Below are 14,032 nucleotides of genomic sequence, written 5' to 3'. Positions count from 1 at the left end.
TCCAGCTCCTCCCTCCTCCCCGCGTGGTGTATTCTTCCGACGCGGCAGAGAAGTAGTAACAACACAGTTGATTGATGCTCGCGTCCTTCGCCTGTTCGGCGGAAGAGAGGTGGCAGAGGCGCGGTGCGGGTGGAATTTTCTTCCTTAGAATCCTTGGAAACGATCGGCGGTGGAGGATGCTGCTGTTGGTGGATTTTTTAGTACGTATATGTGTGTGTGTGTGTGGGTATGAGAGAGAGAGAGAAGAGGGTCGTTTGGAAAATCGCCTCGCGGAATGAGATTTTTGCGCTAGTTAGTGCCGCGGCTCGGTCGGTATCGTTTTTATTTTATTCCTTGTTTTTCTTTTTTTTTCTTTTGCATCCCGCCCTTTTTTTGCGCGCACAGTGCGTGGGTGTGTGTGTGTGTGTGGGTGCGGAGGAGGGTGTATTTTTGTTTCACTTGTCGCTGTGTGTGTAGTGCTTGGCGGGATTTTTTTTGTTCGCTTCTGGTTTTGTTCGTCTCTCCTCTTCTCCACCGTTCGTTGCCATTACTGATGTTGTAAAATTTTTAGCTCCCTATTTCCTAATGCTCTAGGCATCCCTCCCCTCCCTTGCCTTCGCACTTGCACCCTACTCTCCCGCATTGGAAGTTGCTGCTCTGTGCCCAATTTTTGAGCGGCAGCAGCAGCAGCAGCAGTGGGCAGGAGTGGGTTTAGTTGCTCCTTTACTTCTTGTGCTCGCTCGCCTCTATCCTTATGCGCCTACTGCCCCCCCCCCCCCCTCTCACTCCCCCCCTTACCCCCTCCCGCTCTGTATAGGTACGGGCCGCGCCACCACGACGATGAATGTCTTCGTTTCGCAACCGGGGTGGGGGCAGCCCGCGCGCGCCGCGTGTTGGTGGCATACGCGATTAGTTTGCGTGAGTTTTTCTATATACCCTCGCTTGTCTATGTATGTGTCGTCGTCCTGTAGAGAGGGGTTGCCTGTAGTCTTTTTTCTGCTTGTTGTTGAAAAATGGTACAATGTGGTTGTAAAGAATGCTGTAAAAGTGGGTGGATAGAGTGGGTGGTAGGGATTTGCCTCCGATGGAGTTGGAGGTTTAGATTGAAGTTTTTATTTCGTCCTTTTTCTATCACACGGCGGAGGGGGGGGGCGCCCCGGCAATGTAGTGACTCGTGCATTGGTGTATGGCTTTAGGGGTGGCAGGATAAGGAGGGGGGAGGGGTGGGGTTGGGAGGCTGTGGGAGAATATAATGCCGCGAATGGTGCGATTTTTTTGGGGTCTCCTTTATGGCTCTATGTTTTTTACAAAATTACTTTGTATTATATTGCGCAAAATGGGCTTTATCTCTCCTTCTCTCACTGTCTCTCTCTCTTTCTGTTGCACAAATGCTTTATGATGATAGTGTGCGCGAAGGGGGGGGGGGGGGTTACACGAACGAAGTAATAGGATCTCGAGCTGGTGGGAAGAGGATGCTGTGGACGGTGGTGTATTGTCGGGGATAGGGGGAAGTTATAAAAGTGTTGGTTGAAGGTAGAGGAAAAGAGGGTGCGGGGATCGTAATAGAAGAGTAAGTGGTGTGTGTGTTTGTGTGTGGTTGCGCTATTTTAGAGCGGGAACAGTGGTTGAGTAGTTTGGGCCGGGGGGAAGAGGACGAGAGACATAGTCAGGAGGTGTAGGAGAGATGCGACATTAGTGCGGAGGATAAGAAAATGGTAAGGAATTATATCGCAAAAAAAGGCAAAGCTAGGGAGGTGGTAGACGAAGATGAAGCGTCTTAAATAAAAAGGAAGTGGTCGGGAGCGCGGGCGGAACGGGCAGAGAGGACAAGGGAGAAAGACGAGGGGACGATGGTTGTAAAATCCATCGTTTTACAATTACACTTAACATTCACGACGCAGCGAAACCGTTCCGTGAGCTTCGCCCGCCGCTGCTACACTTTATTTCGCAGATACTGCAGTAGGCCCTCATTTTATTACTATTTTTACGTTTTATGTTTCTCGCTGCGGGGGGGGGGGGGGGTGGGTGGGGTGGTCGAAAAGACGGCAGGAGCGGTTCTCGGTATTATCCTTGCGCAAATTTTACCCATTTCGGGATCGAGGGAAAAGGAGCACTGGGCGAAATCCGCGGGGACGCAGGAGAACGATAGGGAAAAAGTGATAAAAAATAAAATATCGTGCAGAGAGGAGATGGGGAGGAGGAGGTAGCTAAAGCTTCGACATGGTGGTGTGTGGTATGCTTACGAGTTTTATGCAGCAAACGCTAAATTGTGTTTGAAATTTAACTCCACCCTTGGGTGTGTATATTAGTGTAGCTTTAGACTAATGTTTTCGGTAAACGTGTGCTTTGTTTAGAAAAATCGTATTATAATTATTCCTGGTCAGCACTGGTTGTTATCGGCGCGTTTGAATATGGTGTTACAAGTCTGTTAAGCTTTGTGTTAACATTAGAAAAGATAACATAATTTTAAAGCTATTGGACCAAATGAAAAAAAAAACGGGTGGTATGGTGTATAATGATGCACAATGTGAGGACGGGATGGAAAATGAGCGACCGTTTTGATGAGAGTCTTTTTGATCATTTCCAGCTAGACTATGCTCTCTTGCTCACCAAGACGACATAAATGCATTCGTATTAGTCTGTTGTTACATCGTCTTAGTTTTTTTTTTCCTCGAAAGTGGAGTTTGATAGTTTTTGTTCTCCTTTTTTTCATTTTGTCAATCCTCCCGTCTCTCGCTGGTGGTGGGGTAGCCGTCTTCGAATTGCTTCGAATTGCTCTCTGTGTTTGCCAACTAGCTTATGAGGGAAATTGACATTCTCAAATATAGTTGCTGTTGGGATAGCTGTGAGAGAGATAAAAAATATACTTTGGCAAGATGAAATGCTAACGTGCTCAGCATGGTTTCACTTCAGTGCGGTCTTGCTAATTGAATGGGGATTTTTAATATGTAGGCGTTATTTACGAACTCTAAGAAAAAAATCCCATCTGTTTAAACCTCTAATTAAATAAAATATTACCAAAAATAAAACAATATAAATGCACTACTATCCTTCCGCGACTCGCCAAATTACGCGCACTGACTCACTATATTCCGGGTTCAACCTACCTCAATCTCCATGTACTAACTAGCGACCTCTACTAGTTTGCGATTAAATTCATTCTATAATTCACTAGCCGGAGTGCGTTACAATAAATGTGTACAACAAAAGAACCAAAAGAGTTGTAGAAATCTCTTTGTGCTGAGTGTGAAGTCCATATCTTTGCTTGCAATTTGAAGCTCACTCATTCTTTTACTAAGAATATTGGCACTCTTATAACAAAGTGAATTGAATCAAACGAGTTAAGGGAGTCTATAAGGTGTATGAATCCCTAACGATCGAATGTTCTCATGTTTGCCTCTTGTGATATTTGTACAATACATAAGTTTTCAAAAGACAATGGTTGAAAATGGTGATAAATTAACAAATAATAATTTAAATAAATTAATATTAATTACACACCACATTACAAATTGGTAACGCTGTTGTATTTTCGAATTGAGTTAGTTTAGTTATGAACTACTACCATCAACAATGTACGGCACAATTCTACTCTGTATATGTTCAACCTTACGCTTCTGGTTAGAAACGAAATTTGAAAACAAAGCCAAAGCGTCATCGCGCGATAAGCAAAAGTAAAAATAAAAGCTGATTAGAGCGGGATCGATAAAGACGCTGAAAAGCGTTTCCAAGGAGTGGAAGGAGGATAAGGGATGGTAATAACAAAAAAAAAAAAAACGCACACATCAAGTACCTTTTCAATACCATTACACAATGGCGCAGAGTTCGGTGTCGCGTCTTGCTGCGATTTGTGCTCTCTTGTCCCCCCCATCCCATCCCTCCCAGCATCTAATATCAACATTTTACCTCGGCTTTTATAGTTGTGTGTAGCAAAGGCATAGTTATAAGTGTGTGTGTGTGCGCGCGTACTTGTGTATATGTACTAAGAGCTAGCCTATTCCCCTTCTCATCACTCCCTGTTGTTGCACCCACTGCCACTGTCGCTGGTTTTTTGAAAGAAAATCACATTCGTGCTCTACTACTCTTCTGTTTTTATTCGCCTGGTAAACTCATCCCTTTTCTTTTTCCTTGCCAGCTCAGCGTGCGCTGCCATGGTGTGTTGTTAGCTAAAACTGCACTGTATGTATGTGTTATTGCGCCACAGCTCGCCGCTCTTCCTAATATTATCCTGGGTTCCTCCGCCGCCCCCTCTGCTGCCGCAGTGTTCATGTGCGTGCTCACAAATTTTATGGGGGTAAATTTTTAATCTTTTCCATTTTCCGACACAAACCCGCGAAGCTTAGAGTGGTGTTTGTGTGTGTGTGTGCGTTTGGAGGTAGAGGTTTGGCACCGCCACACCCGCACAGCCAGCCCCCTTTTACAGACAGCGTCTGAGGGGAGGGGGCAATGGGAAGAGTGAAAATTGCAAAGTCGGTTACTTAGCTCCGGCAGTAATTGACGAAGGATGCGAAGGAAGCTAGAGTGTACACACACTGTGTTGGTGTGTGCTTGTGTGTCTCTGTGTATGTACTGAAGGCAAGTGGGAAACAGACGAAACTGTAAAATGTGCCAGCATCCTGCGAAAAGCTCGAGAAAAACCAAGCAACAAAAAAAGATCCATGGTGGGGTGAAACAGCGCCAACTCGCTCGCGAAAGGAGGCAATGAAGCCAAGAAAGTACGAAGAAATAAATCGCGCGCCTCCATCACCTCGCTCCTCGGGGTAGCCGCTTTCCGCTTTCCTGCTGCAGGCTTCACCAATTGTACACACATACATACATACACACACAGCACAAATCGTTCGGTGTCCTGTTTAAGAATCCTTTTTTTATATTTTCCCCTATTACACCGTTCCATCCGTGCAGCACAACCGAGCAGCTCTCCTCATCTTGCTCATGGTCGTCATTGATGTGCCGCATTACAAGTGGTGGGGGGCAGCATTAGTGGGTAGGGACGGAGGAAGCGCACAGTGGTTTAGTCGGGCGGAGGAGGATGGTAGTTTCGGAAAATGTTCGATTTCTTTGTAGCTCGGTTCTTTTTTTTTTGTGCTGGTTTTAGCTCTCCGTCTTAAGTTTGGTTTTGGCTGCAAAACTTAATGTATTCATATTTGGTATAATATTACATGGATGATGGCTAGAGAAGAAGAGATACCGCATCTATCTCTCTCTCTCTCTGTTTCTCTTTCACACTCTCACACACATACAAAGCACACATTCCCGGTACAACCCTCGGATAGGCTGGGGGTAGGTTGCTTGCTTAGCCCTCTCCGTCTTTATCTTTTCCGAACGAATGGTGAAGCGAGTTTTCCAATCTACCTTCCCCCCATCCCTTTGCCAGTGTGCAGATTTTTTACGCCATAGCCCACACCCGAGCATAGGCTACTGCTGCTGCTGCTGCGCCTGCCAACCGAATGCATTGTAAATAATTAAAATTTATAACCCCAATACACACGACGACGACGACGCTGGTTGGCTCGGCGAGCGAAAGAGATAGTGTTTGGGGACGATAGCAGCAGCGAGAGAGAGCGAAAGAGACTGATGGCTGCTGTGTTTTTCAAAACCAAGACAACCATGACGATGACGGAGGGAGGCGAGGGGGGGGGGGAGGGGGAATAGTATCGATCGGTAAAAAATTTATAGCATCTTTTTGAAGATTTCTTCTCCCGCTGCTGTTTGCCTTTCCTCTTTGCGTCTTTGGCCCCGTACAGTTTTGCTTCTTTTGGTCCCTGGATCTTTGGGCTTCTTTACATTGTCATAAGTGTGTGTGTGTGTGTGTGCAAGCTCAGACGATGGCGGGAGGGCACGAACCCGAAACTAAATGCTGACTACAGCGCGTTTTACAGCGCTATTGGTCGTTCGCGTCGGGCCTGGCGGAGGATGATCGGGAGGCAATAGAGAAGGGTGATGTACTGATGTACAATGTAAGTTAGGTTCAATTTCGTAACATGTAACTAATTTCTGTGTTTTCTTTCTATTCCTTTTTTTTGCAGCAAACTCTTGATGTCTTAATACTTGATGTTTCTTGCATATTATTAACGCTTTGGTAAGTAACATTGTAGTGCATAGCTAAATGCTGTTAGTTGAGTAGCCTCTCTTGGTATTACATATGGTAGTTTTGAGAATAATCTCAATAGGGATATATTTATTTGATTTATCCCCATGAGAACGAAATGATTGTTATTTAATGTCTATAAATGCAAGAGACTAGGTTACCAAATAATTGGCGTTTTAATTCATTGCATATAATAACGACAGTGCTTATGAATATTTTTCATTATAATTATCAAGCATTCATTTTTCAAACGTCAAATGAAACGTTTTTCATTTCTTTCTAAGAGGTTCGCGAAGAGCAGAGTTAAGTTGTTTCATAAGGTCTTGATGTTTTTAAAATAATGGTCCTTCTTTGCTGGGTTTTCATGTCCATTAGCAATGCCACATGTCCACATGTTTTCATGTCCATTAGCAATGCCACATGTAAAACCTACTTCTGATCAATGAAATCGGCCGAAAGAAAGTGAAAATTAATTGCAACTGTGTGCAAGTATGTGGCCACGTCTTTGCTCTACTTGGCCCAAGATTAGAAACGTGGCGGCACAGTTTAATCACGCACCGTGTCTTGCAGGGAGCGCACACATGCAAAGCGTACCGACGGTGTAGTACTGGTGGTGCAGTAGTGTACGTGTCGACGTGACAGTGGCTGCCGCGGCCGCCGTCACCCCCCAAAATAGTAATAGTACTATCGGGACCACACCGTCCAAATAGCGCGAACGCACACACTCACCGGATCGCCACACACCATTCGCTAAACTTGTGCAACAGCAAAGACATGTGCTTCCGCTTCTAATCTCGCTCGTCCGGGGTTGTTTCTTTGTAAGTTTGCAAAGCTTGCTTCTTTCTGCGAGAGAGCGAACACATGACGTGGGCTGACCTTGGACGCAAACATTTCACATGTGTTGCTGCTGCTGCACACCACCCCCAACCACAACAGTCGGGGAGGATTTTTTGTTCGCCTCTTTCTAAGGCACCCGGGACAGTTAGCGGCGCTGCTCTGCTCGGTGTGTGCGTGTGCATCGGTTTTTCGCAACAAGTTTTGTTACCAAGCGGATGTGCGAATAGTACACCTAAAACCAAAACAAACAGAGTTTGCAAAAATGAAACAAAAAAATCGATATCGAACGTTATTGCGTAACTGTGTTGGTGTGCATTGTAGAATAAAATTACTTTTCACTTGTATCCCTTTTAGTCATTCACCCAAAATAGCGGATAACAAATTGTCTGCGATGCTAACTGACATGGGGTTTTGATTTCAAGTTTAGCAATACTAGTTACTTAAGGTCATGTGGCATGTGTTTCTTTTTATTCACAAAGCCGCTGGTGCGTCATGTTATCAACACCAACAAATGATGGTTCCATTCGCGCGCTCCCTCTTTTTTAACCCATGCAGTTACTACTTCTTATTGGATTTTTCGTTTTATTTTCGCTGATAAGATTTGCAAATTTTTTATAAGCTAACTTTAAGCGATTAAGCTAGCGTTTGGTTTCATGTGCGTCTCTGCCCTGATAGTGGTTGCGCGCGGGTTGCCATTTTTTTGGATGAGATCCAATCATCATTAGTATGGTTCAGCTATGATTAGTCGAGGAGGAAGGAAAATCAAAACAATCTTCATTTTAACATACGTTTGTTGCATGTTTTTCGTTTTTGATAGTGGATGTTCTGGACTCTACTCTGTACATGTTCATAAACAAGTTTTTTTTGCGTATTTATGAAGTCTTACATGTAATAAATAGTATTAAACTTAACTTATTGATTATCACAAATTTGCTGTACGATAATTTGCTCTAAACAAATAAGAAATGGATCATTTGCTGAGAAGTTAGTGTGTCCATTGGAATCAGTTTATCGTATCGTTTAAACCCCGTTTCAATCGTCCACTTCCTCGTGACAGTCGCACAGTACCATGCCAAGCATTGCGACTTGTGCACCGTAGGTCGTGGTATCGAGTCGCTATGCAATACAACACAGCGAAGAGTTGCAATAAATTGTTATTAAAATGTGCTTTTCAAAACCTCAGGAATTCCTGACCAACAAACAAAAAATAGAAAAATTAAAAAAAAAATAAACGGGCTAACAACAAGGCTTTGCTGTTGTTGTGTCTACCGTCGTGTGATCCTTGACCTTTGATTTATCAAAATCAGGAATTATAACACACTTTAGAGATGGTGACTAATATCATACTCCTTGTGGTGTTTTCGATTCCGCTTCATTCAATCAAATAACTGTTGTATATTTTTTAACTTTCCCGCTCCTGACAACTTTGTCTGAATCCAGCGCGACGACTGTTTTCTCAAAATGTATCCCCTTTGTCAAAGTTACTGCCAAAATAATACTTTCGTCCTGTGTCTCCATGTGTTTTCTACACCCGTTCCACTTTCTCTTCCCCCTCATGTCACTGATGCCGTAGCCTTGCTTCTATAATACAGCATGCTGCCCCGGGAATACGTGTGCCTGTCGTACGTACTCGAGTCATTAGAAGTGGCTAACCCGCACATACATCATTGAATTCAGTAAAGGCGAAGAGCAGGGGATGGCTGCATTGTCAAGGGGGGAAGATGTGAAGGTTGAAGAAAGGTAGGGTTCTTTAGAGGGTATAAAATAATGCCTAAAAACTCCTCCAAAAAGCCATCCCTATGGTGCGTGTGCATGGGGCTCCATGTTCGCGCGCATGTTTAGTTTAGTTCACTTAGCGCGGCTCCACAGCGTACGTGTGTGTGTGTGGGTGGCTGGCTGGCTGGCTGGGTACAAAGCTCCACCGTATGGTTTCTTGTGATCTTTTCCTTCACAGCCCCGCACACTCTGCTATGCATACCGCGTGCGTTCGTGTGATTTTTTCAGCCCCAATCATCCATCCATCTTTGCGGTGGCGGTGCGACGGTGCACACATGTTGAGGTGTGGGGGAGGGGTTGGGGGGAGGGTAGCAGTTTTCCTTTTTTCTTTTAGTACCGAAAGGGTGCCCTTTTTCGCGAGATATTACAGCAATTTTATTGCCATATCAAACATAACGGTGCGCGGGAGTGAAGCATTAGAAAAAAAGGCAAGAACATGCCCCTCCCCCCCCCCCCCTTTTGTACACGCTCACGCAGCATACATACTAGTCAAAGATTGGGAGGGGAGGGGGGGGGAGGACGGACGATATGGAAAGGGGAGAGGGTTGGGAAGCGGCAGGAACACTTACTTTTCGCTAGCGAGAGCGCGCGCGTACACGTGTGGTGTGTGCGGTGTGGAAAGTCGCCGCATAGAGCCGCTCAACAAAAAAAAAACAGCAAAAAAGAAAAAGTGAGCGAAATAATAATAATAAAAATACAAAATGGTCCTGAGTATATATACTCCATCACAAACACACACGTTCAGAACCCCTAGCGATGGAAAGCCGCGCTTTGCTTGTGTTTTTACAAGCGCACGATGGGGGTTAAGGGGGTGAGGGGTGATAACGGGGAGAGTGTGTATGGCCGTTCCTTCGTAATATCATCACACCCTTGGGTGGGCTTTCGTGCCTTCATCCCACTTTTGCGGAAGGGGGGGGGGGGGGGAGGGCTGGGCAAGAAATATAAAACTGCTATATTGCTGCCGCGCGCGCCTAGTATGGCTTAGAAGCCTCATAACGTAAATGCAGCATCAGCGTCAAACGCTAATGTTGCGACGAGAGGGAGAGAGAGAGAGAGAGCGCGAGAAGGAAAAAGAGGGAGGCAAAAACCCGGGGCCCGAGGAAAAGCGGCCGCATGTGATGGTGGGTCTGCATTGGTGCGCTGTTTTGTTGAACCCGGGGAGAGTTATTTGCTGGCCCGGTGAAAAATTTATTCCCTGGAAAAATATTAAAATGCAGGTAAAGCGGCAAATCATGCCCACACATATACGACCACGCCATGTGTGTGTGTGTGCTTGTTGGGTATCATCATATGCCCCCGTGATCCGCGCAACCTTGCCGTTTTGTTGATCTGCCCATAACTCATGGCCCCTGGACTGACATCCAGGTCTGCTGTTCCTGCCCTATTGCACTACTAACAGGGCGAGCTCCTCCTCGCCGTCCGTTTTTCTATGCTTTTATGTGATCTCGTTTTTTTTTTCTGTCCACACCCCAGGACAAAGTATTAAATAAAATCATTATAAAATAAAATGAAAATGACAATACTTAAGGACGGTTGTGGTCCTTTGTAAAGGAAAATCAGCAGAGAAAGTAGTAGTTTTGGCAAAAAAAAAACTTTCACATCCGAACGAATATTGGAGGCTTCCAATTCCTGGGAAAGCCGAACCGACCAAGCATCATAACATTGGCGAAGGTGTCAAGGCAGCTCAAAAAGAAAAAAAGACGACTTCCCGTTCGTTCTGTGCAAGAAAAAGGACAAAAATTGAACAGCGGGCAAAGGGAAGAAAACGAAACAAAACAAGAAGCTATACGGACAGGGAAAAGCAAACGGAAATGCCTGCAGCATTCTCTTAACTGCTACCATTTACTACTATTTCTCTACCATCGCTACTCTACTCGCCCCGATCCCCCCCAGTATCGATGCTCGCCTCTACTGGCGCACTACCACTATCGCAGCATTTTTTTTTTATTGCTATGAGCTATCCTAAAACGCCACCACCCACAACGACGACGCACCCCACCAAAACTAAAACGCCTAGCATCATCCAATCTGCTAGTGATGTAGCAAAACTGGGAAGAAGAAGAAAAGAAAAAAAGGTCGTCCTGTTCCTTCCCCGAGCGCGCAATTCGTTTCTAGTTCATCGAATGGAAGGGAAACAAATTGCTAGTAGCTTCTAAGGAAAAGTGTGCGAAGGCAAGAGAGTAATAGAGAGAGCTAGAAAGAGAGAGAGAGAGAGAACGCGCGAGCGACAAGCTAAAACAAGTTAGACGTAGTGGTGTGTGACAGCGACGGGTGCGACAATGCGGAGAAGGGGCTGGCGTGGTGTGGTGGGCAATGCAACACAAAAACCATTACATGGTGGGGTGAGTGGAAGGGTGGGACAGAAGGGGGGGGGGGGAACACGACGGAGGGGGAAACTGTAAAAAAGCTTCCTTTTTATGTATCGAACATATATAAAAGTGGAACATAAAAAATCGCTGAGAAAATAACAATTTCTGTAGTCACCTTCTACCCGCGATGGGGGCGCCCTGCCTTGGATGCTGTAAAACTTCAACGAGGTGGGATGAGCAGGGGGGGGGGGGGAGGAGGAGGGTTGGCAAATGGGGACGGTACTGGGATGCTGCCAAGGACATTCAACAGTGGCGTTGAAGGATGGGTGCTGTTGGTGTTGGTGGTGGTGGGTGATGGTGTTGGCGGTAACTACATCCGACTAGAACGCGAGCTTGCTGAAGGGGGGGGTAATGTGAAGTGGTGGGGACTGCCAAAGAGGAAGCGGGTAAAGGGGTGGTGGGTAGAACAGACTGGCAGCGACATAGGCGCGCGCGGTGTTAGAAAATAATAACGAGCCCTAATACTCATGCATTAACTACGTCGTCGTCGTCCTCATTCGGCGGTCCTTTTGCTTTTGTGTGCCTGCTTGTTGTGCTGTGCGCGCCTGCTTGATGTATAACGAGTTTTTTGGTCCTCTGTATGTGTGTGTACGCATTTTTTTTTATTTTTTATTTCAACATTCGCGCACCATTCCGTCCCTTTCCATTTGGCGACTAAGCGCCGTGCCGCAGGTTAGACGCCTTCTCGCTTACTCTCTGCCTGTTCGTTCCTTTTGCCTGTGCTCGCTCTCGATTTCGTTTAGCTATTAAATCTCTCTTTTACTACTCCTTCTCGCATCGTTACTGCGGTTCAAATGGGGTGGATTTTTTGTTTTTATATATTTTTGTTGCCTGTCGTTTTTTTTTTTTTTATTTCATCTCATTTTATGCTGCTATAACGTGTTCTCAGCAGTTTAAAATTGTTTTGTCTTTTCTTTTTGGTGTTGTTGTTTTTGTTTTTTTTTGTGCTGTTGGGTAGGTTACTGTTGCTAGCATTGCCCGCTTGCCTGGGTGGTAAGCTGCATCGCTAGAGCTTATCGGTTCGTTTTCTTTCTTGCTACTGCTCCTTTTGGTGTCATTCTATTTCACTATTCTTTTTTACTTTACTTATCCTTCGCGAGGTTTTTTCTTGTATTTTCTTTTATTATCACCAGCCTTTTTTCCTTTTTTTTATTCTTTTTCTTACCTTAAATGCTTTTCATCCCATGCTTTTCTACGAGTCCGTCTAGTTTCTTTGTCTTAGTGAACGAGCTGCTTCGAGTCGTTTCTAAGTCGTGGATTTTTAGTGCTCGTTAAAACGAGATGAGTATGCGAGCGAGAAAATGTGGATTTGAAAAATGAAAAATGAGAGAGGGCATATAACTAAAAAAAATGAGTGAAAGGACATACACGCTCCGTGATAGAGAAGGAAAAGCAGCGGAACAGTGCACAGCAGTTGAAAATATGCTATGACTTGTTTTGTAACTGCTTCTGGCTCTTTCGCGCACATTCCCGCAGTTATCATTCCCGCAGCCCTCCTTCTCCTCCCCCTCCGCAAGGATGTGGAGGAAGTTAACTTCAAACTAAACACACGAGCTTCGCATTGGTGCTGCAGCGCGCGTTTTACAGCCAAAGGCCTGGAATGAACAATGGGAAAAGAGTGGACAGAACAAAAAAGGTAAATTGAGAACCTTCCCGCGTGTTGTAAATCCCATCCCCCTATACAGAGTGTGTGCTGCGTGTGTGCGAATAGGAAGTCAGAGGACGCTAGCGAAATAAAGGGTGCGAGTTTGTATGAAAACTAGCTTTTAGCGGGATGGAAAAAGATGACGTAGGAGGAGGGTAGTGTTGAACGTGGTGAAAAGTAATTACGCGTCGCTCTAATGAGGGTGGAATAGGTTTACGAGCGATCTAGGAGGGAGGAGGGCAAGAAGAGAAAAAGAGGAAGGTGCAATAGAAAAGAACTCGAAGGGCTTCACAGTTTCAGCCAACTGTGTTCATCCATTCAAGCATCCTTTGGTGCCCGGCGTACAACAGCAGGCCCTTTACTCTTGCTGTTACTGTGATCGGTGTGCTGTGAGCTAACCCTTGCAGTGTCGTTTCATTTTTTTTAATGCATCACTGTGAGAGTGTTTGATGTATGACTATCTTCTATTGATAAGTACAATCTCAACCATGCTATGCTGTAGAATGCTGTTGCTTATTATAATAATTAAAAATACATTTCATTTTATATAAATCATTCTTTCCCAAAGGGATATTCTCCAAGGGATAACAAAACCGACCTTGGTTGAACGCTACCGAGGTGCCGTGCGTGCGTTACTTGCCGCTGTCCACTCTTTATCTTCTGCTTTACTGCACTGCATGGTTCCTTGATTCTCCACCTGTGAAAGTAATAGCAGTGTGTAAAGGAAAAAAAAACCATAGAAATATTAAATGATTCATCACTCAAGCAATAGAATGTCTCCCCACATCGTTGAACGAGGGGTAATTTTGCGTGGCCATAAGTGTCCAACATCCAGGGATGAGCCCTCCCTGTACTTGCTTTGTCCGTGGTGCTGGTTCATTGTAGTGTTCGGATTTTCTTTTTGTTTTTTTTTTCTCGTATCAGTATACTGCGGTGGACCAAACCCGGTTCGCTTTCCTTCGCTGCTGTGTGCTGCGGCAATTACCCCGGCATGTATAAATGCAGGATAAGAGAATAAACGGGGTGTGCGAACCAGTATGAAACGGTCTGACACGCTTGATCGCCATCTCACACACATTCACACACACATTCTCTCTCTAAGTGCAGTTCGAAGTAATGGTTGTGCAGTGCATTATTATGATCATTTATGCTTTGATTATTTAACACGTTTTTTTTTATTTTTGTTTCTTTCTTTTTTACAGTTGTTTTTCTATTAGTTTTTAATTTTCAATGCGTGGTTGTACCAAATATTTTGTTTTTGTTTTTTGCTAATATATATCATTATTATCCTTCATTTAAAAAATCGATGCTGTATCTACCAGGGGTCTAACTCACACA

The 14,032-nt window shown here is 44.8% G+C and overlaps 1 protein-coding gene across 9 annotated transcripts in view; it reads left to right on the top strand.

The window, feature by feature from the left end:
- Window positions 1–14,032, top strand: part of LOC3290570 (broad-complex core protein) — a 122,159-nt gene that overhangs the window by 55,875 nt on the left and 52,252 nt on the right. For all 9 annotated transcript variants that reach the window (XM_061641283.1, XM_061641284.1, XM_061641271.1 and 6 more), the window contains one exon: window positions 6,006–6,058. The gene's annotated coding sequence lies outside the window, so the exon portion shown is untranslated. The remainder of the gene's footprint in view (window positions 1–6,005; window positions 6,059–14,032) is intronic.

The sequence above is a fragment of the Anopheles gambiae genome, chromosome 2 (genome assembly GCF_943734735.2).
Source record: "Anopheles gambiae chromosome 2, idAnoGambNW_F1_1, whole genome shotgun sequence".
In the NCBI taxonomy this organism is placed as follows: domain Eukaryota; kingdom Metazoa; phylum Arthropoda; class Insecta; order Diptera; family Culicidae; genus Anopheles; species Anopheles gambiae.
The sequence above is the reverse complement of the archived record's forward strand: the minus strand, read 5'-3'. Positions and strand labels throughout refer to the sequence as shown.